Genomic DNA, 27476 nt, shown 5'->3' with positions numbered 1-27476 from the left:
AAATTATTGGCCAAAATCAGGTTAGAGAACATTTGAGTGCAGCTGGATTGAAGACTAGTAACTAGGGGAAGGGCAATTGACTGTAAATAAAATTCAGAGAGCTTAGCACAAAACTCTGGATGGAATCTTGCTATTCAGTAGTTTTAAATTTGAAGCAATACCTCTGTGTGTACTTGGGGTAAAGTGTGTCTGGGGGCTTAGGTGGTTGTAGGACAGAGTAATAATCTAACACATTTCTCTCCTCTCCTCAGACAAGAACAGAATTATTACCAGTATGTTGTTCTAGCAGAAGAAATAACTAAGCTTTTACCATAAGGATTGATTTTTTTATATTTATCTGTAAAATTAAGTCTATAGTCTTGTTCCTACTAAATGGGTTCTGGACCTCATTCCGAAGTTGGGTGTTGGAGGCTCCACCCTCTTCTCCAACACCATGCAAATTCTTGGACATCAGCACGGTATCCAAGAAGTCAGTTCAATTCTGACATCATCTATCCAGAGGTAGCATCAGATTCCACAGGTTAAGGTTCCTACAAGACTGCTCCCCCTTCCCTGCTCCAACTTCAGACACCAGTTGAAAACCCAATTTATTTCCTATTTTTCTGACAAACTGGCTATGAATCAGAGGTTCCCAGGACTCCCTCCTCAGGTTTGATTAATTTCCTACAGCAGTTCACAGAACTCAGAGAAACATTTTACTCACTAGATTACCAATTTATTATAAAAGGTATGATAAAAGATACAAATTAACAGCCACATGTATAGATACAAAGGGCAAGGTCCTGGAGGAAGGAGGTTCTGTCCTCATTGAGCTTGGGGTTTAGCTTGGTGGCATGTGGAAGCATTCTAGTTCCCCAGGCTTGGAAGCTTTCTGGAAAAGGACTGCCCTCTTGGGTATTTAAGGAGGCTTCATTACATAATCATGATCTACTAAGCCACTGGCCATTGGGTGATTCAACCTCTAACCCCTCTCCCCTCTGGGGGAGGGGAGGGTGCGGTATGGGGGTAGGACGGAAAGTTCCAACCTTTTAATCATACTTCGGGTTCTATGATGACCAGCCCCCACACCCAACACCCCTTCTCTAAGCTACCTCATTAACATAACAAAAGATGCCCCCTATCACTCACAACACTTAGGAAATTCCCAGGGTCTGGGGAGCTGTGAACAAAGAACTGTGGACAAGGACCAAATATATATGAGAAAAATTCTTTTGGTTATCTGAGTGAGCAAAAATATATTTCTTAAAAATCACAATATTACTTACCCTTTTTTCACTCTTTAAAAAAGAAGTACAGGACATTGTAACCTGTCTTTGTATAATTCAGCTTTTGAAGTCTTGAATTTTTTAGACCTTATTTAAAAGACAGAAATTAACTATAAAGTGATCCATTACTTGAAGTCTCCTATTTTTTGAAATGCTGTCTTTCTTTTGCTTTGGGCACATCTCCCTCCTCATTTGTCTTTCGCTGGCTTCTGTAGATACTTTCCCACCTTTGTAATTTGGGTCCTCAGGTCCCAGTTGTCAGTGTGTCCACTTTTCTCTCTGCTAACTCCTGGGGATGCTCGTCACTCTGACAGCTGGGTCCTGTCTGTGCTAAGGAACCCCACGTTCATATTCCTAGGACTTACCTTTCTCAGAACTCTGGACTTGCCTGTCCATCTGTCTGCTCTACATCTCCATTTGGAAGTACACTAGACACCCATCACCCCCACGTCCTGTCCCCGTTTGAAAGATTTGAAAATTTTCAACATAGAAGAGTAGGATGAGAAGTAAAACAGCATTTCCCACCACATTTTGCCCCCCACTAACCCTGCTTTCTTCTTTGTAGCACAGATCGTTTCCTGGCAGTTCATTTGGTGGTTTCCCTCCCCATCACATGAGCTCCATAAAGGCAGCACTGTTTTCTTTTTTTCTGCTTTCTTTGGATTGATATTTTCCTACTAATTATAATTATTTTGTTTTTAAGATGTTTTCCCCTAAGATTCAGACCACATATTTACCCTATTGAACTTAATTTTGAAAGACATCAATGAACAGTTCTGATTGTGCTGGGTAAATGTTTTGGGATTTGCTCAGGGATTAGTGTTGGGATTCATGTCTGAGGCTCACGATCAGGGGGTGTGACCCGGGCTTGGGTCCGATGGTTGTAGTTCTTACATTGTGGTTTTCCTCAGGGCTTTGTGGTGTGTCATCAGGTTTTCAGGCTCAGGCTTTCTGGGCTAGGGTTATGTTAATAATCTAGAGCCTGGGCCCGGTCCCCTGGAGGTTGGCCGGGCCAGGCTGCACCGCTAGAAGGGCACCAGTGGGTGAGGGGGATGCAGGGTGCTGTGGCGGGGGAAGTGACGAGCTGCCCTTTGCCATCTGCCAGGCATGGGCACGCAGCAGCCCTCCTCTGGCCACCCACCGTTGCTCAGTGGCCGAGATGTCAACTGCTGGTGCCCATGGCCTGCAGGCCACCTACCACCGGGTCCTCGATAAAGTGGAGCTTATGCTGCCAGAGAAATTGAGGCCATTGTACAATCACCCTCAGGTCCCAGGTCATTTTTTTTCTGGGCTCCAACTATGAAATGGATGCAAAAATCCACAGCAGAGTGTTAGCAAACCAGATCCAAAAATACATCAAGAAGGTCATCCACCATGACCAAGTGGGATTTATTCCAGGGATGCAAGGATGGTACAATACTTGTAAATCATCAATATCATACACCACATGAAAAAAAAGAATAATAAAAACCACATTATCACCTCAATAGATGCTGAAAAAGCATTTGACAAAATTCAACATCCATTCATGATAAAAACTCTCAACAGAATGGGCACAGAGGGTACGTACCTCAACATAATAAAAGCCATATACAACAAACCCACAGCCAACATCATACTTAACAGCAAAAAGCTGAAAGCTTTTCCTCTAAGATGGGGAACAAGACAAGGATGTCCACTCTCACCATTTTTATTCAACAGTACTCAAGTTCAGAGTCACAGCAGTCAGACAACATGGAGATAAAAGGAATCCAAATTGGTAAGGAAGAAGTTACACTCTCACTATTTGCAGTTGACATGATATACATAGAAAACCCTGAAGACTCCACCAAAAACTACTAAAACTAATAACTGAATTCAGAAAAGTTGCAGGATACAACATTAATACACAGAAATCTGTTGGATTCCTATAAATGAACAACTAGCAGAAAGAGAAATCAGGAAGACAACTCCATTTTTAATTGCATTGAAAACAGTAAAATACCTTAGGAATAAACATAACCAAGGAGGTGAAAGACTGTACTCTGGAAAGTACAAGATGATCATGAGACAAATTAAAGAAAACACCTAAAAATGGAAATCTATCCCACACTCATGGATGGGAAGTATTAATATTGTCAAAATGGCCATCCTGTGCAAACAGTTTACAGATTCAGTGCAATCCCTATCAAAATACCAACAGCATTCTTCAATAAACTAGAACAAATCGTTCTAAAATTCATATGGAACCACAAAAGACCCCAAATATCCAAAGCAATCCTGAGAAGGAAGAATAAAGCTGGGGAAAGGGGGAATCACACTCCCTGACTTCAAGGTCTGCTTCAAAGCTACAGAAATCAAAACAATTTGGTACTGGCACAAAAGCAGACCCATAGATCAATGAATGGAACAGAATAGTGAGCACAGATATAAACCCATACATACATGGTCAATTAATATATGATAAAGGAGCCATGAATATACAATGGGGAAATGGCAGCCTCAGAAACAACTGGTGTTGGCAAAACTGGACACCTACATGTAAGAGAGTGAAACTGGATTACTGTCTAACTCCATACACAAAAGTAAACTCAAAATGGATCAAAGACCTGAATGTAAGTCATGAAACCATAAAACTTATAGAAAACATAGACAAAAAATCTCTTGAATATAAACATGGGCAACTCCAAGAATGGACTAGTGGTTACCAAAGGGGAGTGGTGTGGGAGGGCGGGTGGAGAGAGAGGGAGAAGGGGATTGAGGGGTATTATATTTAGTACACATGGTGTGGGGGATCATGAGGAGAACAGTGCGGCGCAGAGAAGGCACATGGTGGATCTGTGGCATCTTGCTGCACTGATGGACCGTGACTGCACTGGGGCATGGGGGTGGACTTGATAATATGGGTAAATGTAGTAACCATGTTGTTTTTTCATGTGAAGCCTTCATAAGAGTGTATATCAACCATACCTTAATAAAAAATTTTTTTAAATATGATTGACAAGTTCACTTAAACCAGTGACTACCAGACTGACTACCAGAATCATTCAGGAGACATCAAATATGCAGATTCCTGGACTCACCCAGGATTCTGATTCTGTGTCTGCGATTGGGTTGAGGGAACCTCTAAGTTAAAAAACCCTCTGGAATGTGAACAAATTTGATACTTGATGACTTTAAGGAGTCATTGCTCATTTTCAAAGTATGATGATTTTAGGAAAATATATGTTTCTAAGAGTCCTGACCTTCTAAAGATACATCTGAAACACAAATGATATGTCTGATTTTTGTTTTACAATGATCTGGGGACAAGGGATGAGGGAGAGGATGTGTGAAGTAGACCTGTGATCACCGCTGGGAGAGGGGAGGGGCCCAGGGCCTTCTCTGATCATGCTTATGTATGTCACTGAACCTTTTCTACAATAAGAAAGTTACCCAAAAAATGCACCCCTAGGGAATTCTTTCAAATTTTTTTTTCTACAGGTAAATTCCCAGAAGTGAAATTAGTGGGTCATATGGTATCTCCATTTTTAATTTCTTGAGGAACCTCCACACTGTTTTCCACAGTGGCTGCAACAGTTATGTTCCCTCCAGCAGTGCATGAGGCTCCCTCTTCTCCACATCCTCTCCAACACTTGTTATCTCTTGTCTTATTGATGCTAGCCATTCTAACTGGTGGGAGGTCACGTCTCATTGCAGTACTGATTTGCATTTCCCTGATGATTGGTGGTGTGGAACATCTTTTCATGAGTCAGTTGGGGCCACCTGTATGTGTTTGGAAGGTCCATTTTTTAATTGTGTTATTTGGTTTTTGTGGTGTTGAGTTGTATGAGTTCTTTATATATTTTGGATATTAGTCTTATTAGATATATAATTTGCAAATATATTCTCTTACACAGTAGGTTTCCTTTTCATTCTGTTGATGGTGTCCTTTGTTGTACAAAAGTTGTTTATTTGATGTTATCCCACTTGCTGTTGATTATCTTTTGGATGGTGGCCATCCTAACCGGTGTGAGGTGATATCTCATTGTGGATTTAATTTTCATTTCTCTGATGATTAGCGATGTGGAGCATCTTTTCATGTGCCTGTTGGCCATCTGAATTTCTTCTTTGGAGAAATGTCTTTAGATCCTCTGTGCATTTTTTAATAGGGTTATTTGTTCTTTGGGTGCTGAGGTGTGTGAGCTCTTTATATATTTTGGATGTCAACCCCTTATCAGATATGTCATTTACAAATATATCCTCCCATACTGCAGGATGCCTTTTTGTTCTACTAATGGTGTCCTTTGCTGTACAGATACAAGTTTTATAGTTTGATATAGTCCCACTTGTTCATTTTTGCTTTTGTTTCCCTTGCCCAGGGAGATATGTTCATGAAAAAGTTCCTCATATTTATATTCAAGGGATTTTTGCCTATGTTTTCATCTAAGAGTTTAATGGTTTCATGGCTTACATTCAGGTCTTTGATCCATTTTGAGTTTACTTTTGTATATGGAGCTAGACAATAATCCAGTTTCATTCTCTTATATGTAACTGCCCAATTTTGCCAATACCAGTTGTCGAAGAGGCTGCCATTTCCCCATTGTATATGCATGGCTCCTTTATCATATATTAATTGACCATATATGCTTGGGTTTATATCTGGGCTCTATATTCTGTTCCATTGATCTATGGGTCTGTTCTTGTACCAGTATCATATTATTTTAATTACTATAGCTTTGTAGTATTGTTTGAAATCAGGGAGTGCAATACCCCAGCTTTGTTCTGCAAGGTTGCTTTGCCTATACAGGATCTTCTGTGTTCCATATGAATTTTAGGCTTATTTGCTCTAGGTCTGTGTAGAATGCCATTTGTATTTTGATAGAGATTTTGCATTGAAACTCTAGATTGCTTTGGAGAGCACAGCCATTTCAACAATATTAATTCTTCCTATCCATGAGCATAGAGTAACTTCCCCTTTACTTGTGTCTTCTTCAATTTCTTTCATCAGTGTCTTATAGTTTTCAGATATGGATCTTTCATCTCCTTAGTTAACTTGATCCCTAGGTATTTTATTCTTTTTGATGCAATTATAAATGTGATTGATTTCTTAATTTCTCTTTCTGTATTGATTTTGTATCCTGCAACTTCACTGAATTCACTCATCAGTTATAATAGTTTTTTGGTGGTCTTTAGCATCTTCTATATCTAGTATCATGTCATCTGCAGATAGTGACTATTTTACTTCTTCCTTACTAATATGAGTGCCTTTTCTTTGTTTTTCTTGCTTGATTGCTCTGGCTAAGACTTCTAGTACTATGTTGAATAGAGTGTTAAGAGTGGGCCTCTTTGTCTTATTCTTGATCATAGAGGAAAAGCTTTCATCATTTTGCCATTGAGTATGATGTTAGCTTGAGTTTCTCATATATACCCTTTATTATGTTGAGGTATATTCCTTCTATTCTCACTTTGTTGAGAGTTTTTATCATGAATGGATGTTAAATTTTGCCAAACATTTTTTCAGCATCTATTGAGATGATCATATAGTTTTAATCCTTTATTTTGTTAATGTGGTATATCACACTGATTGATGTGTGGATATCAAACCATCCTTGCATCCCTGGAATAAATCCCACTTGGTCATGGTGAACATGCATGATTCTTTTAATGTAATTTTTAATTTGGCTTGCAAATATTTTGTTAAGGAATTTTGTTTGTATGTTCATCAGGGATATTGGTCTGTAGTTTTATTTTCTGCAGTGTCTTTGTCTGATTTGGTACTACGGTGATGCTGGCCTTACAAAATGAATTTAGAAGCTTTCTTTCCTCTGCAATTGTTTGGAATAGCTTGAGAAATATAGGTACTAACTCTTCTTTAAATGTTTGCTAAATTTTCCCTTGAAGCCTTCCAATCCTGGACTTTGATTTGTTGGGAATTTTTTATTACCACTTCAATTTCATTACTAGTAATTGGTCTATTAAGATTTTCTATTTCTTCCTTGTCGTAGTCTTGGGAGATTGCACGTTGATAGGAATTTGTCCGTTTCTTCGTGGTTGTCCAATTTGTTGGCATATAATTTTTCACCTTATACTTGTATTTCTGTGTTGTCAGTTGTAACTTCTTTCATTTCTGAGTTTACTTATGTGAGTCCTGTATCTTTTTTTCTAGTGAATCTAGCTAAAGGTTTATCAATTTTTTCAAAGAACCAGCTGTTAGTTTCACTCACCTTTTGAGTTGATTTTTCATCTATTTCATTTACTTCTTTTCTGATTTCTATGTTCCTTTCCTTCTACTAACTTAGGGCCTTTTCTTTTTCTAGTTCCTTTAGGTGTGGGGTTAGTTTGCTTATTTGAGATTTTTCTCTTTTTTTTTTTTGGTAGGCCTCCAACTCTATAAACTTTTCACTTAGAACTGCTTCTGCCACATCCATAGATTTTGAATTGTTGTTTTTATTTTCATTATTCTCCAAGTACTGTTTATTTCCTCTTTGATTTCTTCACTGACCCATTCATTGTTGTTTAGCAGCATGCTGCTTAGGCTCCACATGTCTGTGTTTTTTCCAGTAATTGACTTCCAGATTTATACTATTGTGGTCAGAAAAGATGTTTCCTATGATTTTAACTTCTGAAGTTTTTTAAAACTTCTTTTTGTGGGCTAACATGTGATCCGTCCCTCTCTCTCTTTTTAAAACTAAATTAACAACACTGACCTAGATAGCCATGGGCTAGGCTAAGGGAAAGGTTGGTTATTTAGCTTTCTAGGTTAATTAACTAGATTAATTTTCATATGCAAGGGCTACCATAGGAGGTAATCTACCCCAGAAATATTGCCATTTGTGACTTTATTATATCTCTTTACTTTAATTTTTGTTTGAAGACCATCCTGTAAATTGGTATCTCTGTAAGAGGGCTTATGATTTGTACAATTATTGGATTTAAATATTTCAAAATTTGATTAATTTATTGCAATGTAAAATTTATTGGTTGCTAAAAAATTAAACCACCTATAGGTTATTAAATATAGTTGATATAGTTAATATAGTTGATATCTTTGTCTCATTTGTTCTTCTGTGATGGGTTAAGCTCTTAATCTTTTTCCTGTTATTTTCCATTTCCCAGAGCCAGGAATAGGTTTATTATATTTGGTTAGAACATGGTTTTCATATTTCAAAACATTTTTTTTTATGCTCAAAGCTTAATTAGAAATTTAAAAATGTTATTTATTTGTTCTCATATATTTATTCCCATTACATTATACTTTAAGATTTCAGTTAGATTTAAGTTTTAGAAAGAAATATTTAGAGTCATTTGTATATCAGTACATATTTAAATAGGAGCCCTTACTTTTTAAATGTATAGCTAAAAATAATCCTTAAGAAAACCTAAAAATTAAATATAAAGTGGAAAATAAATTTGAATCAATGGGCTCATAGATGATGCAAAAAGTTTTTCAACCTCACCCTCTGTAGCTTTGTTTAGCTTCAATGTCGTCTTTCATGCTACATCTCAGTTTCTGTGCTATAAGGTGTGGATAATAATGAATCCCACATGATTGTACTTCCGAACAGCATTTCTTGAATAGGACTTAAATACTATTTCTTAAATTTATCAGAACTCTGCAGTATACTGAGAATAGAAGATGGATATTATGTCTACTTATTAGTCTTTTAATGTATTATCGAAATTAACATATGACTCTGCATATTATGTTGGGGTCTTGAACAATGACAGTTAGTGGGAGGATTTGGCCTGAAAATGTTCATGGCCTAAATACATACTGTAAGATAAATTCTAGCTGGAATAAGCAGGCAAAGAGAGGCAACAAAGGGCCAGGTAATTTATTTAAATACCCCTGTGTGAGGTTCTGTGGCCTTCTTGTCACAGGCCAGAGAAGTCACACCAGGTTAGGGAGGTGGGGGGCTTATAAGGGATTAGGAGGGGAAGGAGTGGGCAAGCTATCCTAGGGGGTGTGGAGAGGTATGATCGGCTAAAGGTGACATAACAGACAACTAGAAACTTTTTTCCTTCCAAGAGGGAGGAGGCTGACATACGGGTCTTAGTTGGCACATCAGGATGGAATTCAGGGAGAGCTGTTCCCTTTCCATATATGGCACGGACTTTGGGGTCTGGTCTGTTCTCCCCCTATGGCATCTCTCTGTTCTGTTTGCATGTCCTTGTTTTTCCTTTCTTCAGCCTAACATTCCAGCCTTTTGGTCATAATGGGCGATGACTCAATCTGGCTACTTCCGGCTGACAAGGGGCATCGTGGGGGTTTGAGGCTGGTATTAGGCTGAAGGAGGGGGTTCAGTGGGAAGAGGTGCGTAACGGTGAAGTAACATCTGGTTGGTGGTGACTCAGGTCATCTGGGTTAGCTGCTGTTGGAGGAACTTGAGGACACAAGGGGCAACTAAGAGTAAACTACAAACTGTTATTAAGGGGCCCAGTAAGGGCATTAGCCAGGCTATTATGGGGGACTGGAATTCTGGATCGAGTTTACATCTCAATGACTAGTATTAGGATTTAGTATAGATAAGACTGCATTATCGAAACAATACTTTTCTCTAAAATCACCCTTATTTTTATTAGAAGTAGCTAGATTAAGAAAATAATTAACAGTTGGCTTAATTATTTGCAAAAGTGCAGCAAGAAGAGCAATTGATTACATAGGCTCTTTTAAATATGCTTTGCTGGAACTTTTTGTAAGGAATTTCAGATTGAACTTTTAAGGGCTTTTTGAGGCCAGAAAGCCAAGCCAGACTTGCCATCAGGTTGTGCCTGCAGTACCTGTACATTTGGGTGAATTCTTCTCTTCTCTGAGGTTCCCAAAACATTCTTGAGGTTCTTGCATCTGCCAGGCAGTGACCTTCTTTACTCACTTGGTAAGGCTGCTGGGAACTTTGTAAGCAAGGTACCAGGCCAGTTCTTTTAAGGGGCTTTGTTGGCTTTATAAAGTCAATCTTAGTTCCTTAAAGCTGTCTGTTCATATCTGAGTTTACACACGTGTCTCTCAGGTATGACATTCCAGTCAAAGCCTTGGTAATATAACCAGTGATTTTAATTGGTTCTCTTATAAGGAAAGCAGATTCTTATTGAACTTGTGCAAATAAATATACTGCCATGAAATAAAAAAATAGTTACTGAGAGTTTTTAAATTTTGGAGGGATCAGGTAGAGAGAAAGATAAAGTTTCAATTCTGCTTATAAAGGCAGTCATTTACTAAACTGTTGTCAGCTTAAGAGAAAAAGCTTAAAACACTTTATCAACAACATTTGAAACAAAAAGCCACAAAATCATCTTCTTTAGTTTACTTAATCTTATGTAACTAATATTTGTTCTGCTGTAATTTAGTTTTTTTACTAACTTAAGAGTAATAAAACAGTGACTATAAATAATAAAAGACTTACAAATGACAATGGTTAAAGATCTGATGAGAGCTTACTGTAAGACAGTTGACATAAGGAAATTCTGATATTTCTGTAACACAAAACATTGAGTAACAAAGTTCAGCATCATTCCTTTTGACAGTGCCCTCCAGGCAATTAAGCAGGTAATTATATATCAGATAAATAAGCTAAATTAGCCAAATACTTTCTCCAATGAGAAAAAGGTTTTCTGACATGTTCTAGGGGCTCTCTGGAAAATATCAGAGTTAACTAGAGGCAAAAGCACTTTTTTGAATTTGATTTGGGAAGTTGTTAAAAGTTTTAAGACACTTGCTTAAATAGGACCGTAGGTTGCTATGAAGCAACACTTAACTAATTAACTAGAATGACAGCAAAGTACTTCAAAGGCAAATAAAGAAGGTTACAAATGTTAGCCTGAAGAAAGGAAAAACAAGGACATGCAAACAGAACAGAGAGATGCATAGGGGGAGAACAGACCAGACCCCAAAGTCCGTGCCATATATGGAAAGGGGACAGCTCTCCCTGAATTCCATCCTGATGTGCCAACTAAGGGGGTATTTAAATAAAGTACCTGGCCCTTTGTTGCCTCTCTTTGCCTGCTTATTACGGCTAGAATTTATCTTACACATACTAGTTCCAAGAGTCTTCATTATTTGAGAATTATAGGTATTCTATGGATTTCTAGTTGCTTTGAAACCTTTGTCAACAAACTAATGTTGGTTGGTACAGTCTATGAATCATAGCTTGGATATTAGTATACTACTCACCCCATACAAATGGGGATATTTAATGAGAGTTAGAAAAACAATAATAATTACACTGATTTAGAGCCTCCCATGTGTCCTGCATTGATTGTACTGAAGGCATTTTACATATGCCATATATTTTTATTATTACAAAAAAAAATGCACTGCAGGAAGCCCATACTTCTTTTATGAATTTTCTCATTAGCAATACTACATATAACTACTTTGGACACCAGCAATCTTAATTGCCAGGTTTGCAAACTAATTCTTTACTCCACGAGTCAAGTCATTATTGGTAATCAGGAATAAAGCCCTTACTGTTAGAATTCAGCTGACACTGTGGCTGATGTCCCACATGACGTGTGTGGACCCTAGCTAGGCAGTTTCCAGCTGTATGGACACCGTGATTCTCACACCACCACCACCACCACAACAACAACAACAAAAAAAACCCCATCTTGAGTCTACAAAGCAGCATGGGAACTTAAAGGCATAAGGGAATACAATGCCAGAACATGCAGATGCCTTTCATATACATACGCTTTTTTGCAGGTCACCATACTTTAATTCTGAGAAAGAACACTAGAGATATGTTGAAGAATTCGTTCCCTCATGGCACTGGTTCAACACCTTAGGCTTCTTTACTGAAAAGCATTCTTATGAGGCTGTCCTGTACCAGTGCCGCAGAGAAGAAAGCTGAAGGCCAGCCCCAGCAGGGATGACAGAATTCTTTTCTTCCCTACAAAAGAAGTAATCCAATTGGTAGAAAGGAAAATTATCTCCACACTGGAGAAGACAAAGCGATGACAAAAAATAAATAGGCATTGTCAAATAGAGCTCACTATTTTCATTACTCATCTTGGGTATTTTAAAGATAAAGGCTTTTTATTACAGCATCACAGATAATATGGGACTGGATTGGCACTGCATGGGGAAAGTAGTCTCCTCCACCGTATTCTGCAGCGAGAATTTGGGGGGGGAGGCACAATTAAAAAGAAAACATTTAATTAAATATCCCTTAAATTTACAAAACTTGCTCTTTAATTTTAGGTCTCCCCAACCACTGAGACGCATAGAGGCCTTAACATCGTGTTGCTGTAGCCTTTTCCCCCAGCAGTGAGGCCCACAGACGACTCTCCCTCTGCTGCTACTTTTTATTTTAACCGTGTAAAATCCTTTATCTACGTCTCTGTAGCGTTTGCAGGCAAAATTTGAGAGATGCGGTTTCTGAGCAGCTGCACACAAAGGGAGCGGGGCGCTGCAAGTTCCCACGTAATGACAAATTTGAGACGGCAGTGCGGGGACTCGGGCGGCAGGCCGGAGCCTCCAGGCCCCGGAGGAGGATCTCGGACGTCGTGGCGGGAACCAGGAGCACGGTAACGGGTACTCGAGAGAGAGCCGCTGGCGAGGACGGCTGCGAGGGCCCTGGGGCGCACACGGGGCGACCGCGGGAGTCCGCGCGGCGCGCGCGTGGACAGGACCCGGCGCGCCCGGGGGCGTCCGCACCTGCCGTTACGCAGTTGCCGGCACAGCTCCGACCCTGCGCTTCCGGCCCCGGCACCCGCGCGCCCGCCGGCGCAGCCGCACCTCGCAGAGGCCGGCCCAGGTGCAGCGGGAGCACACCGGCCTGCGGGGCAGACGCGGGGCGGGCGTTGGGCCCAGAGCCGCAGCAGGAGCGGGAGGGGCGCGCGCCGCGCGGCCGGCGCCGTGCCCGGACCTGAGTCGCGCGACTCCACACGCGGCCGACCCCGCGGCGGCGCGGGCCGAGGAGCGCGGCCGGGATGTCGGCGGGCGGCCGCCACGAGGAGCAGCGGAAGCTGGCCGACATCATCCACCACTGGAATGCCAACCGGCCGGACCTGTTCGAGACCAGCCAGCCCATCGAGGTGAGCGCGGCGTTGGGCCCTCCGGACCACGCACTCCGGGGCGGCGCGCGGTTACCTGTGGAGGGGCCGGGGGACCGGGTGCAGCCTCGGGCCGTGGCGCAGACGGGGGCCCGTGTGTGAGGTGCGGGCCGGTTTCAGAGCTTCCAGCGCCGGCGGTGGCCCTATGCCGCCCGGGGTCTGGGTCGCCGGCCAGGCCGGGGCGTGGCTGCGGACGGGATCCCCGGCCCGGGGTGGGACCGCGAGCGAGGCTGAGGGCCGGCGCCGGCGGGCAGGGGTCTGCGCCCCGAGGCCGTGCGGAGCTGTGGCCGACTCGGACCTCTGTCACTAGGGCGAGCACGTGACCGGCGGTGTTTTACTTCAGGGGTGAAAACTTCTGGGTTGTCTTGGGTGAGTGTAGAGTAAACACCAGGAAAGGAGTTGTGTTTGCGCGTATTTGCTGGTAACGCCGCCGGGAATTGAGCCCAGGTACAAAGGCAGGTTCTCCCTGGGCGCCGTCGCTGCGGGTGGCGGGACAGCGCCCTTCCCCGCCGGGCTATAGGCGCGTCCGCGGACTGGGTGTGGCTCGGGGCCAGGCCTCGGGCCGGGGCGGGACGGTCTGGCCTGGGCGGGGGCTGCTCGGGGCCTGCGGCTCGCCCGGGGGCGGGGCCGGCCAGTGCTGGGCGTGCTCCCGAGCAAAGGAGCAAATCACACCTGCTGGCCCGGGACAGCGGTAGTTGTTTATACCGAAGCTGCAGTCGGAGTCCCAGCAGTTTTACAAAGCAGGATTGAGTCCAGCGTCTCTGGGACGGGAGAGGTTATGCGGGAACAGGTAGAGGTTGAAGAGTCAGGCCGCAAGGGTTTCCCAGCCGGCAGAGTATAGGCTTGGGTTTCATTCTCGCAGTTGCTGAGAAGCTTTAACAAGACGAAGTGTACCTTACACAGGATTGTGCCTCTAGAAAATTATTTAATAACATCTATTTTTTATTCTAATTGGTAATTGACAGTTAACATTTGCTGAGATACCAGCTTTTATGCGCCAATCATGTTTGGCCAAACATTCTCATGAAATTGAGTATCATTAAGCCCTAGTTAATATTTTTTAATAAACTTGACTTTTACTTTTTCAACTTACTGGTTTTGCCTGTGGTGGGAAGAAGTCCTTGTCTTCATGGGTAGAGCCATTCCTCTTAATCCTTAGTTGAATGCTAATGTAAACTTAGTAGTTCTAAGTTTAATTGGATTACTGATGGGTTAAGTTACTTCTGATTCACAACTCATTTCTCAAATGACTTGAGTTACGTGCTAGTAGTTGTATTCCTTCGGACTTACTAGCATTCTTTTGAAAGGTGATATGCAACAGGTGATATGCAACACTTTAGCTTTCAGGATTATGTTGTCTTTCAGAATGAGTTCATTTTTCCTGTCTCTGGCTATGAAAATTCACATGTAAAATATTATCTTGGCACATAGTTGTTTTGTTTTTCTGTTTAAATAGATCTACTTATGATTTTTGTTTTGTCTTGAGAGATTTCCAAAGTCTGGTTGTGAAAAGGAGTATTTTTTCAGTTTAGTAATAATAGATCACTGAATTTAGTTTTGGGGATTTTAGACTGAGTTAGCATTTTAGAAAATCCTAAATCAGAAACATATTTTAGTTAGTTGTTTTCATTAAAGTCTATTTCTAAGTACTCAATTGAAATTCTCTGTTTTCTTCGAGATATGAGTCACTGGTAAAGTAAAACTGGCCTGTCATTTGAAGAGCTACTTATTTCAGTTATTCAGCCTGTGTAAAGTTGCTGTGTACATGTGCTGAAGCAAAGCAAAGGTTGAAGGACCCTTTTTGAAAATGATTATGAATTTCTTTAGATCCTCACCACTCCCCTCCCCCTCAATTACAACTGAACATGTCTGTTTTTAGAAATGATTCTCTAGGATTGTATGGGAAAGGTTTTCACGAATAAATTACTTATTTAAGATGTCCATATGTAATTTTTCTTACTTTCATTATGTAGCACCTACTTCACACTTTGTATTTTGGTTTCTGGAGAAGCTTTGCATACTATTAAATTTATTATGGTCTTGAAAGTGAAGCTTCGCATTTAACATGTTATGTCTTTGATTATGATGTAGGTAAACTTAACAATAATACTCTAATATTTCAAGGCTATTGGTTTCAATCTGCTTTGTCTAAACTGTGTCTAAAGTTTTTTACCACCTAGTGATGAATTTTTACTCTTATTTGGCCAGCAGAAATCATACTACATAGTTTTCTACAGGAATGAAATCCTTACAGTGGCATTTATTATGTTCAATGATTGTTGAGCTAATTTACTATAGGATGTGATTTGCAGGAATATGATTTAAAACATTCATATATTTGTATAATCTTTTTATGCAAGTATATGAGGGTATAATTGTTGTGGTTTATTATCCTTTGTTTCCTTTTTGGATGGGGTACAGTAACCAGTATCTATTGCCAAATTTTATAACTCCATTAATCATCTGTGATTGGTGGTTTCAGGCAGCCTTGATAACCTCTGATAATTCTGTGGTTTCTCTATTTAGGAAGATGATGAACTTGGCTTCTGGGATTATATTTAGTTTTTTAAAGAAAATTGGAAAACGTTTTAAAGTCAACCTGGTTACGTTTGCTTTTTCTTTTTTTTTTTTTTTTTTTTTGAAGAATTATGTTTACTAGGCTCCCCCCTTCACCAAGTACCCCCACATACCCCTTCACAGTCACTCTCCATCTGTGTAGTAAGATGCTGTAAACTCACTACTTGTCTTCTCTGTGTTGCACAGCCCTCCCCGTGTCCCCCACGCACTATACATGCTAATCGTAATGCCCTCTTTCTTTTTCCTCGCCCTTATCCCTCCCAGTCCCACCCATCCTCCCCAGTCCCTTCCCCTTTGGTAACTATTAGTCCATTCTTGGGTTCTGTGATTCTGCTGCTGTTTTGTCCCTTCAGTTTTCCTTTGTTCTTATACTCCACATATGAGTGAGATCATTTGGTACTTGTCTTTCTCTGCCTGGCTTATTTCACTGAGCATAATACCCTCTAGCTCCATCCATGTTGTTGCAAATGGTAGGATCTGTTTTTTTCTTATGGCTGAGTAATATTCCATTGTGTATATGTACCACATCTTCTTTATCCATTCATCTACTGATGGACACTTAGGTTGCTTCCATATCTTGGCTATTATAAATAGTGCAGCAATAAACATAGGGGTGCATCTGTCTTTTTCAACCTGGAGTGCTGCATTCTTAGGGTAAATTTCTAGAAGTGGAATTCCTGGGTCAAATGGTAAGTCTATTTTGAGTATTTTGAGGAACCTCCATACTGCTTTCCACAATGGTTGAACTAATTTACATTCCCACCAGCAGTGTAGGAGGGTTCCGCTTTCTCCACAACCTCGCCAACATTTGTTGTTGTTTGTCTTTTGGATGGTAGCCATCCTTACTGGTGTGAGGTGATATCTCATTGTGGTTTTAATTTGCGTTTCTCTGATAACTAGCAATGTGGAGCATCTTTTCATGTGTCTGTTGGCCATCTGAATTTCTTCTTTAGAGAACTGTCTATTCAGCTCCTCTGCCCATTTTTTACTTGGATTATTTGCTTTTTGTTTGTTGAGGTGTGTGAGCTCTTTATATATTTTGGATGTCAACCCTTTATCGGATCTGAATGGTTATAACCTCTTTTTCACCTTTGTTTTATTTATTTCTTGTAATAACTGGGTAAGGTTTATGTTCCATAGTTGTGAGCTTGTGAGTCTTTGGTAGAGTCCTTGTCATTGTTTAGTATCTTAAGTTGAACCTGCATCCAGACTAGCTGCTGTCGTCCTCCTGCCAATGAACAATGATTTTACTTTTTATGCCACTTTTAGACTCAGTGGAGTGTAAATGTTGCAACTATAGGCCTTTCTGGAACTATCAAATTTTAATTGTGGTAAATAGAGTAGCAGAAGTGGGTCTTTCATATTCTTATAAAACTATAGTAAGTCACACAGCATGTGGTACCGAATTGGTGGGAAGCTTAAGACAAAAAGGTTTAAGGTTATGTCAGTAAGGATTTAACTGAGCAATCGTAGTGTGCATTGCATTATTATTAGGTCTTGGCTGTTATTCAAGTGGCATGGGTTAATCTGCTTATAAATAGTTTTACCAGACTTGAGTTTTGGTGTAATGTCTCAAAACGCTAGCAAGTAATATAGCAAGTATTTTGATATAAACCTGTTTTCCTTATTGTAAATGTAAAATGGATATGTAATATTAATGGAGCATTAAACTGACCTCTTAATTAAAAATAATTTTCTGGTTAGGTAGAGTCTATTGATTTTTGTTCAGAAGTTTGCTATTTCTATTAATCTCCCAGCTGATTGTATTTAGGACATACTCATTCACCTTAAAGATGCCTAGAATGAGGATGAAAATTTGCTTTACCTACATTTGCACTTACAAGTTAGGCACCTCACAGTGTGCCAGATCCCACAGACCCATTAACCATTTTTCCGGTGTGTCCCAAGGCTGTGGCGAACACTGCAGGGGGGCAGGGCCTGAAAATGCAGGGGTGGGCTTCTAGTTGGTCTCCCCACAAGTGTGAGCAGGCATGTGGTCAAAGCTGGGCCATCTTTATGCCTGAGCAGAAGCTGTTTATTAACATTTCTATTCATATATTAGGGGCTAAATAAAGCAGGCTGAGAGCTGGTAAGGGGGATGTCTGTTTGCCTAGCTCAGGTAATCTGGTTGAGGCTTTGTTCTAGCAGCCAAATAATATGTATAAAACTTCATTCATTTTGGTATATGTGATGGACCAATGCCATATTATAATTTAATTGAGAAAGTAAATGTATTTTATAAGGTAAAGGCAAATACACGTGGGAGCATTTCATTTATAAACCAGGAATGGATTTTCCTAGTATAAATTGATTTCAAAAGATGAGGGTAACTTGGGAGTTTTACACTCACAAGTTTATAAGTGTGTGTCATGAATGAAATTGTTTAGAGGAACTGAGATCAGATAGTTTACTGTGACTGGAATGTAGCCAAAATTTCTATACTTGTACTCAAAAGAAACTTATTGTTAAAGAAAATTAAATTGTGTGGCTTATAGAAAATGGGCTGTGTGTCTTGCCAATGGGTTTCAGACCTGGGCAAGTTCACTATAGATTCAATGTGACCAAAGAAGTGACAGTAGAATGTTCTTGGGGCGAAAGAGTTATATCCAACTTTATTTCCACGGCGGCAGGTCAATCACTAGAATCTTGTCCACTCAGAACGAGTCTGCATGCAGCAAGCTGGTCTCTGCCTCTGGGCCCGTCTGGCCACACAGCCGTCCTCTGGTCCTCTGGTCCTCTGTGCTGCCACCACTCCAGCCTCTGCTCTGCTCTCCTGCAGCGTTGCAGCCATGCCACTGTGTCACTCAGAGCACTGTGCAGGGCTCTCTATATAGAGTCAATAACGATGCATTGCCCAGACATGTGTAGTGAGGTAGCCGACCAGGTCCGGGTGAGAATCCTCACCACAGGAACCTTCATTTTATCCACACCGTGAAGACAAACTTCTGTTGCACTTGTTTGCATTGCTGTTTTGAGGTTGAATACACACAGTATGCTTTGCTCTGTAAATGCTGTCACTACACTTAGTTGGGGTGACCTTATGGAACACTTCCATGAGTAATAATTATATGAGGACAACAGGCATTAACTGGGGTTGTCTCCGTTAACTCCAGGTGTGAACAAGGTGACGTCGCTTTAACCTTTTCTCAGTTCCTCAGGTGTCAAATTTCTAAGACGACCTTAGCAGATGGGACAAGACCATTTCACAGCCATCTTCACCCTGGTAGAGCAGTGGCACACTGAAGAGGACACTGCACTCTTGCATCTGGCCCTGTCACTGCCTGCAGTGTGAGCAGGGTGATGGGCTGTTCCTCCAGAGGTAGTCCTGCTTGATCCTAAAGCTCCTTGAGAGTTGTTGTGTCTTGTACAGAAGAGGGCTGGACCCCCAAAATTAAGACTGGAAAAATGCTCATGTGCTACTGTCAGGTAGTTCATTGGTCAGAGCCATCCATGTGGCCTGGTTCATTCAGTCATAGCTCAGAGTTCTGTCCTGGCTTGATTTCATGCATGTTCTGTTAAAGGAAAATCAGACTTTGCTCTTTGAAAATTTAAACTGCTTGTTCCTCCCAAGAATGTAGTTTCTCTTTACCCTTGTTTGCTAATAGTGGTACTTTCTGTGGTGACCTACTTATTATTTCTATTTCCTGATTTTTACAGGAGAACTAACAAAGTTCCCGTCTTATAATTTCTTTTCGTGCTTTTGGTACTGAGACTTGAGATGGCCAGTTTCCTACCCTCTTGCTTTGACTAATTCCATAGGTTCAGTAGAGAATAGAAACAAGAGCAACTGTATGATGACTGTTGGACACAATCAAATATTTAACCAATTCTTAACATGTGCAGCTTCTCCTATATACATGCTAATGTAAGATCTATACATCAGGTAGATATCTTTCAGATATGTTATTTTTAGATGGGTGTTGATATAATGACCTAGGGAAATTTCAGAGTGCCCTGGACTTCTAGAACACTACTTAGGAAATATACCATGATTTCATGTGAGTTTACAATTTCCCATGATTTTACATGAACCCTTTAATGAGTTCTTTGGTTACATTACATTACATTTTTCACAATAATGAATTTTTTGTGTGTGTGTGTGTGTGTTTCTACTGTGATTTATTAAAGTATTTAAAAATTCTAAATGGTGTATAATCAATATATCAATAATGAATTTTTGTGTTGGCAAAAACTTGGGGTAATTATTAAAAGATGTTGATAATAAAAGTAAGAATCAGTTACGTGAAGGCTTTCAGTTTGAGCCTAAGTTCTTTATTTTCATTTGTGGTACTAATTCTCATTTGGAAGATTCTTTTAAATATTTTTCATAGTCTGTTACCGAAAACCTGCTTCTCTGTCTTGCTCTTTGAATGGCCTGTGCATGATTTTGTGCCATCCTGCAATCACCGATTGGAAGATACTGGTTCACTGAGTTAGTGGATTTCCCAAGTGTTGATAAGTATCTTTAAACAATTATCTATTTGTTCATTTCACCACCAGTCAGAAAAATCTTGAGTATTGGGAAGCTCTCAAGTGCACAGTGGTGAATGCATGTTTTCAAAACACTGAATTTCCTATCAAAACTTAAATTTTATTATTGGCAGTACTTGAAGGGACTGGCTTGCTTCTCTCAGTCCTGAGAAAATGCCTGCCAAAACCCAGCCCCGAGCAGCTGCAGTGTGCCATTCACTCAGGTGAAAATGGTGCTCCTGGAAAAGAGTGGTGCACTGCGTGCACAGCTTCTGCAGGCGCCAGGCACCTTCTGTGGGGAGGCCCCGTGGGCTTTCCCACTGGCCCAGGTAGAAGTTCTTTCTGCTACATCCCATCTGGGCGCACAGGCTATTGAACAAGAGTGCACTCAGGAGTCAGAGTTCAGGAAAATTCATCACTTTTTCTGTTTCATTAAGGACATTCTTAGCAACTGGCCTTTTTAAAAAGTGTGAGTGCATAGCAGTGAAAAACACCTGACTGTTAGTATCTGATACCGCTGCCTGGATGCTGTACTGTGTTTACCTGCCAGCACCTCAGACCGGAGCTTACCTGCTGACAGCGAGAGAGGGTGATGCTGTATATTAGAATGACAGGAGTTCGGCCTCAGGTGGACCCCAGGGATTCCTGGACTAGAGTTTGTGAGCTGCTGCCCTAGAATATTTAGTGATGGGTTTTAAGAATTTTGGTTTGGGCCAATTTTTAAAATACATTCTAAGGTAGATATTAAGTCTATATTCGTGGTATTTTTCCAAAGTAGGGCTACAAAATTATATGTAACATTTAAAATGTGAATGTAGGGTTCATTATGACAAAAGGGTAGATTTCAACATATCTTAATTTGTCATTTTGCATATTATGTATTGCTTGTTTTCTATATTTATAAATCCAATTTTAATTTTCACTTACCAGTAATAAGATGTGGGCATTTATATTTTTCTTAAGTGAGGAATGCTGGCCATCACCTAGCTAACATGGTGGTCCACAGAGTTTTATTACTGCAATTCACTGAGGATGTGAGTAGGCCACTCTGTTCATGGGTTGATTTCTTGTTCATAGAACAGTCGTATTTAACGTATGCGAAGTAACGAGGTAGGTACATGTGTTGTTCAATGTGGTCTTTGTCTCCTGGCACTGCTCTGTGCTTTCCGTCTCCCCAGGCATCAGCTCTGAGTCATGCCAACCTTTGACCATGCCAGGATGTCTCTCTCTACTGTTGTTGGTTGTATTTTCCCTTAGCTTTAGTATATTTACCAAGATGGATAGAAAGATAAATGCGCAAGCACAGATACATTTGTTTTTATGAATTCACATATTTATATTTTTATATGTATATGTATTTATATTCCAAAACTTGCCAAACAAAAAACCATTTTAATATTTCAAAATAATATGTGAATATATTACTTTTTAAAATGCACATGGCAAACAGACAGCATTAGTAAATTATTTTGCTGATATACTATTTTTAATCACTTAGTGAAACATGTTTATTAATAATCATTGTTTTAATTTGTCAGGGTAATAAAATACAGATAAGAAGTCTTAATTGCTGAATAAATGAATTTGTAAATCAACTAAACTTTTGCTTCTAGAGGAAGAGGCTACCAAGAGTACCATGGACAGTTTTTACCACATTTAATGTTCAGAACCTTGAATACTTAAAAATGTGTTTTTAAGTTTGGCAAAGGTGGCCTTGTTGAGTTCATATACAGTTAATGTGTTTTTATGCCAAGCTTGGTGATTTCAGTTTAAAAAGTAATTTTTTTATTGCCTTCATGAAATTGTTACTTGGGGTATATCAAGGACAGTAAAATAAAGAAGAGTAAATCTGGAAAAGCATGAAAAAATTTTATGATGTTATTTCGTGGTTTATTTTTCAAGTATGTCCTTGAAAATGTAGTTATATGTGAAGGAGTTAATGCATTTATAGGCATACCTCAGAGATTTCAGGTCTAGTTCCAGACCACAGCAATAAAACAAAAATCACAATGAGGCACGTCAAACGAGTTCTTTTCCCAGTGTGTGGGAAAGTTATGTTTAGTCTGTACCGTGATATATTAAGTGTGCAATAGCATTATGCCTATAAAAAAGCAATATACACACCTTAATTAAAAAATACCTTATTGCTAAAAAATGCTGACCATGATCTGAGCTTTCAGCAAGTCATAATCTTTTTTCCGGTGGAGGGACTTGCCTGCATGTTTACAGCTGCTGACTGATGAGGGTGGTGGGTGCTGAAGGCTGGGGTGTCTGCGGCAGTTCCTTCAAGTAAGACAGCAGTGACGTGTGCTACGTTGATTGCCTCTTCCTTTCGTGAATGATTTCTCTGTATGCTGTTTTGAAGCTTTTTACGTATAGAATTTCTTTCAAATTTGGAGTCAGTCCTCTCAAAGCTGCTGCTCCTTAATCAACTAAGTTTATGTAATATTCTAAGTCTTTTGTGGTCATTTCAGCATCTTCACCAGGAGCAGATTCCATCTCAGGAAACCACTTTCTTTGTTCATCCATGAGCAGGAACTTCTCATCTGTTCAACTTTTACCATGAGATGTAGCAATTCAGTCACATCTTCAGGCTGCACTTGTAATTCTAGTTCTCTTGTTGTTCCCCCCACACCAGCAGTGACTTTCTCCACTGGAGTCTTGAACCTCAAAGTCATCCAGAGGGTTGGAATCAACTTCTCCCAGACTCCTGTGAGTGTTGATATTTTGACATCTTCCCATGAATCACAGATATTCTTAATGGCATCTAGAATTTTTGAATCCTTTCCAGAAGTTTTTCAATTTACTTTGCCCAGATCCACCAGAGGAATCACTGTCTGTGGCGGTGATGGCCTTATGAAATGTGTTTAAAAAGACTTGAATGTTGAAATCACTCCTTGATCCGTGGGCTGCAGAACAGATGTGTGAGCAGGCATGAAAACAGCATTAGTCCTCTCTGCCTCCATCAGAGCTCTTGGGTGACCAGGTGCATTGTCAGTAAGTACTCATATTTTGAAAGGCATTTTTTTCTGAGCAGTAGGTCTCAACACTGGGCTTAAAATATTCACTAAACCATGTTGTAAATGGATGGGCTGTTACATCCAGGCTTTGTTGTCCCATTTACAGAGCACAGGCAGAGTATATTTAGCGTAATTCTTAAGAATCCAAGGATTTTTGGAATTCCCAGTGAGCACTGGCTTCAGCTTAAAGTCCCCAGCTGCATTTGCCCGTAGCAAGACAGTCAGCCTGTTCTTGGAAGCTGTGGAGCCAGGCATTGACTTTCCTTTCCAGCTGTGAAAGTCCTAGACGGTGGCGTCTTCCAACAGAAGGCTATTCCACCTGCCTTGGAAATCTGGTGTGTAGTGCAGCTGCCTTCATGAGTTACCTTAGCTGGACCTTCTGGACAACCTGTTGCAGCTCCTCCACCAGCTCGTGCTGCCTCACCTGCACTTGGATGCTGTGGAGACGCTTCTGTCCTTAAACCTCATGAACCAACCTCTGCTGGCTTCAGACTTTTCTCCTGCAGCTTCCTCCCCTCTCTCAGCCTTCGCCACATTGCAGTCAGGGCCTTGGTCTGGATGAGGCTTTGGCTTCAGGGAATGCTGTGGCGTGGTTTGATCTTACATCCAGACCACCAAGGCTTTGTCCCCGTTAGCACAGGCTGTTTCACTTCCCTGTCACTCACTGGAGGAGCACTTAAATTTCCTTCAAGACCTTTTCCTTTATGTGCACTCTGGCTGGCTGGCGCAGGAGGCGCAGCTTTTGATTGAAATGTGAGACGTGTGACTCTTCTTTTCACTTGAGCAGTTAGAGGGTATTGTATGGTTATTCATTGGCCTAATTCCAGTATTGTTCTGTCTCGGAGAACAGGGAGGGCCCAGGAGAGAGAGAGACTAGGGAATGGCTGGTCAGTGGAGTGGTCAGAATACACACAAAATTTATTAAGTTCACTATTGTATCTGAGCATCCCCAAAAGTTATAGTAGTAATACAGAGATTGCTAATCACAGATCATCATAGCAAATATAATATTGAGAAAGTTTGAAATACTGTATTGCCAAAATGTAACACAAGCTTGAAATGAGCAAATGTTGGAAAAATTGCGCTGATGAACTTGCTCAAGGCATGGTTACCACACACCGTCAGCTGTAAAGAAGAAATGTCACTGACTGGGAAGTGGAATAAAATGGAGTCTTACTTCACTGTAGTAAGATTATATATTAAATTTTTTTCTATTTTGAAAATAATGTGCTTATTTTAGACTATTTGGAAAATGCGTAACATGTGCCTGTAGGTTTAGTTGTATGTTATTCGTTATTTGCATTTTTAGCCAGTGGTGAGGCCTGTTTCTTAACCAGCTGTGTGTCTGTCAAGAGTCCGGTTTGTGAGAGCCTATGGGTCGTTCTCGTGGTGAGCATGGTAGTCTCCTTGTGAACGCTCCCTGCCATTGTACCTGTGAGCACTGGGCGGCTCCCTTGGCCCTTATAGCAGCCCTGGGGGGCAGGCGCTGCTGCAGCAAGGAAACCAGGGCTCAGGGCGGCCAGTGCTTGCTCAGGGGGATGCAGTAGTAAGGTGCGAAGCAGTGGTTTGAACCCAGTCTGAGTCTAGAAGCTTCTCATAACCACGTGTTTGTAGGATTAGAAGTTTAAGACTGCTGTACTGAAAGCAGTGTTTGGAAGTTTTATGGGAAAATAATTTATAAATAGAATGGTTTAGCACTTGGTTTTAAAAAGCTTAGGGATGACAGTGACACATTTTCTGTTTTATTTATATTGTATATTATGTGCATATATGCTGTGTACATCTAATATATACATGTATACATGGGTGTGCCGAGTGTCATCCTGACTTTTTAAAGTCCTGTTGCAGCTTTCATCTTTGGGATGGATGATTCTATTTTGTACCAGGGTGGCACATGCCATACTTCATGTTTTAACTGTAATGCAGACTGGAATCCCTTTTATCTTGAAGAGCAACCAAGAATTCAAGTGAGTGAGGGGTGCGAGGCAATCTGATGGCTTCATACATAGTTTTGCTGTGCTTCAGGGAAAGAAAGGTAGGCAGTCTTCCTGCGGCTCTGGCCAGATGTGTTGTAACCCCTGGTCGGACAGTGTGGCTGTGATCTGGAGTTGGTAGGACAAGTCTGCGCCCACGGTTTTGCTTCGTCCCTTTCCCTCTTAGCATGCTTCCTGTGTTGGCGTGGCCCCAGCCCTTTCCTGGTCTGTGCTTAAAATTAAACAACAGATAAGACTTGTTGGCTCTCATCATGGTTAGGGCTTAGCTACTTAAATTTCATAAAGTTCTGTTTGCACATTAACTAGCAATTTTCCCCCAAGTACCCTGAATTTCAATGGAGACTTCCAGAGACAATCCATCGATTGTCACTAACAATTCTGACATCGATCTATGGAGGAAATGTTTGCCATTCCCAGACCAGAAGGGGAAGTGCTAGATGAAACAGCAGGTTTGGAGAACAGCGTCATGAACCTTCGATCATACAAACTCACCTCTTTGGTCAGGAGTCTGTTTTCTCTTACAAGAAAGAGTAAAGCATGGAGGAAGTTTCTCGATGGGAAGTGTACTTTCTTTAATGAGTCAAGGACTCTGAGTAATGGATTATAAGGACCTCCCCTCAGTGTACAGTTTGTGTCAACAGCAAACAAGGTGTCCTCCTAACCTGTTGTCACTGGGTAACGATGTGCTGTAGCCTCACCCTTTCACCTGTCATATTTTACTTATATTAGTTTGATGAAGTGTTTGCTTTTCGAATTTTGTGGCTCATATTGTAGCATAAAATATCATTCAACTTTATAAAGTTGTTTCTTGTTTCCCCCACGTGGCCCCTAAACCACCAAATGCTGCTTGTCTGACTTGTACAGCTTCAAAACAAGTTTCTGATGTGCCAGGAGTGTTTACATTCATCAGTACAATGACATTTTTAGACATTTTGTCTTTAGTGTGTAATTCGACATGTAATTTGCCATCTTGTTGAGAAACTTTGCAGATTTTTCATTAATAAAGTGATAATTTCACTTTGCTTCTGCCTCTGAGCAAAGTTTTGGAGCTAGTGAGGCTTCTATATTATGGGCTGCGCAGTGTGAGAAGTTGATTCTGTTAAGTGTTTGTGTTTTAGTGGCTTAGCCCTGTGAAAACTGTGGGCACTTGAACGTTTCTCTTGGCTCATCTCAGCCAGTATTCATTCGTTCAGAGCAGTGTTCACTGAGGGCCTACTGTGTGTTAGACATTGTTAGGGCCTAGGTCTGCCCTGAAAGGATGCAGTAGTCAGCTCTCTCAGGGAAGGATGTGAACAGATGCACCCCCACCATCCCCAATGGACCCTTTGTGCCTGAGAGCTTGGGCACTAATAGCACTGACGCAGTGGGGCCTGATACCAAGCTCTGGCCCTCCCACTCACTGTACGTGGCCCTGTCTCCATTCCAAGGCCACTCATTTAATTGTTACCTGCTGTGTGCCAGTCACTGTGTAAGTGCTGAGCTGGCAAAGCTTACTGAGCACAGGGTCCTTTTCTCAAGTAGGTCCTATGTTACAATAGCAAGAATATGGTAAATGCTCTGTTTGGGTAGTGGGGAGCAGGGACATCTGTGTAGACTGTTGAGGTGAATTTTTAGACGTTAAGGAATTTTGTGGAATTTTCTATGTGAATAACATGCAGAGCATCCCCGGTGGAGAGCCTCATTCATTCAGCAAATACATATTCATCTAGTACCTGTCATGCAGAGGTGAGCAAGAGAAATGTTTGTCAGGAATGCCGTTGGCAGAAGATTATGTACCAGTGAACAAGGATAGTGTGTTCAGAGCTGGGAAAAGGGGAGCACTGTGCAGCATACCTATCCTAGGTTGGCAGGCCAGCCAAGCATGACCAAGTGCACTACCGTAACGCGTGCTGTGAATCCTGAAGAATTTATAGGGAAGAGCACGGGAAGAGGTGGAGAACTCACTTAGAGGTATTCAGGCCAGTTGGAATTTGTGTGTGTGCCATGAAAACGGAGGCATGTCTGTGACCTGCAGGTCATCCTGTTCCTAGTTACCGCTCCTCCCCATGGGGGATCGTGGTTCCCTGCCTCGTTGGCATCAGCCTTGAGCACGAGACTGGCCTTGGCAGGTGCATCCGAGCCATAGCTGCAAGTCCCCT

The 27476-nt window shown here is 41.1% G+C and overlaps 1 long non-coding RNA gene across 1 annotated transcript in view; it reads left to right on the top strand.

Annotated features, from left to right (window-relative positions):
* The first annotated feature begins 12955 nt into the window (after positions 1-12955).
* The window catches only part of LOC130680225 (uncharacterized), a 45795-nt gene continuing 31274 nt past the window's right edge, over positions 12956-27476 (top strand). Inside the window, exon 1 of the long non-coding RNA XR_008993236.1 lies at positions 12956-13259. This is a non-coding gene — a long non-coding RNA (uncharacterized LOC130680225). The remainder of the gene's footprint in view (positions 13260-27476) is intronic.

This window comes from Manis pentadactyla, chromosome 2, assembly GCF_030020395.1.
Source record: "Manis pentadactyla isolate mManPen7 chromosome 2, mManPen7.hap1, whole genome shotgun sequence".
Classification (NCBI taxonomy): Eukaryota; Metazoa; Chordata; class Mammalia; order Pholidota; family Manidae; genus Manis; species Manis pentadactyla.
The sequence above is the reverse complement of the archived record's forward strand: the minus strand, read 5'-3'. Positions and strand labels throughout refer to the sequence as shown.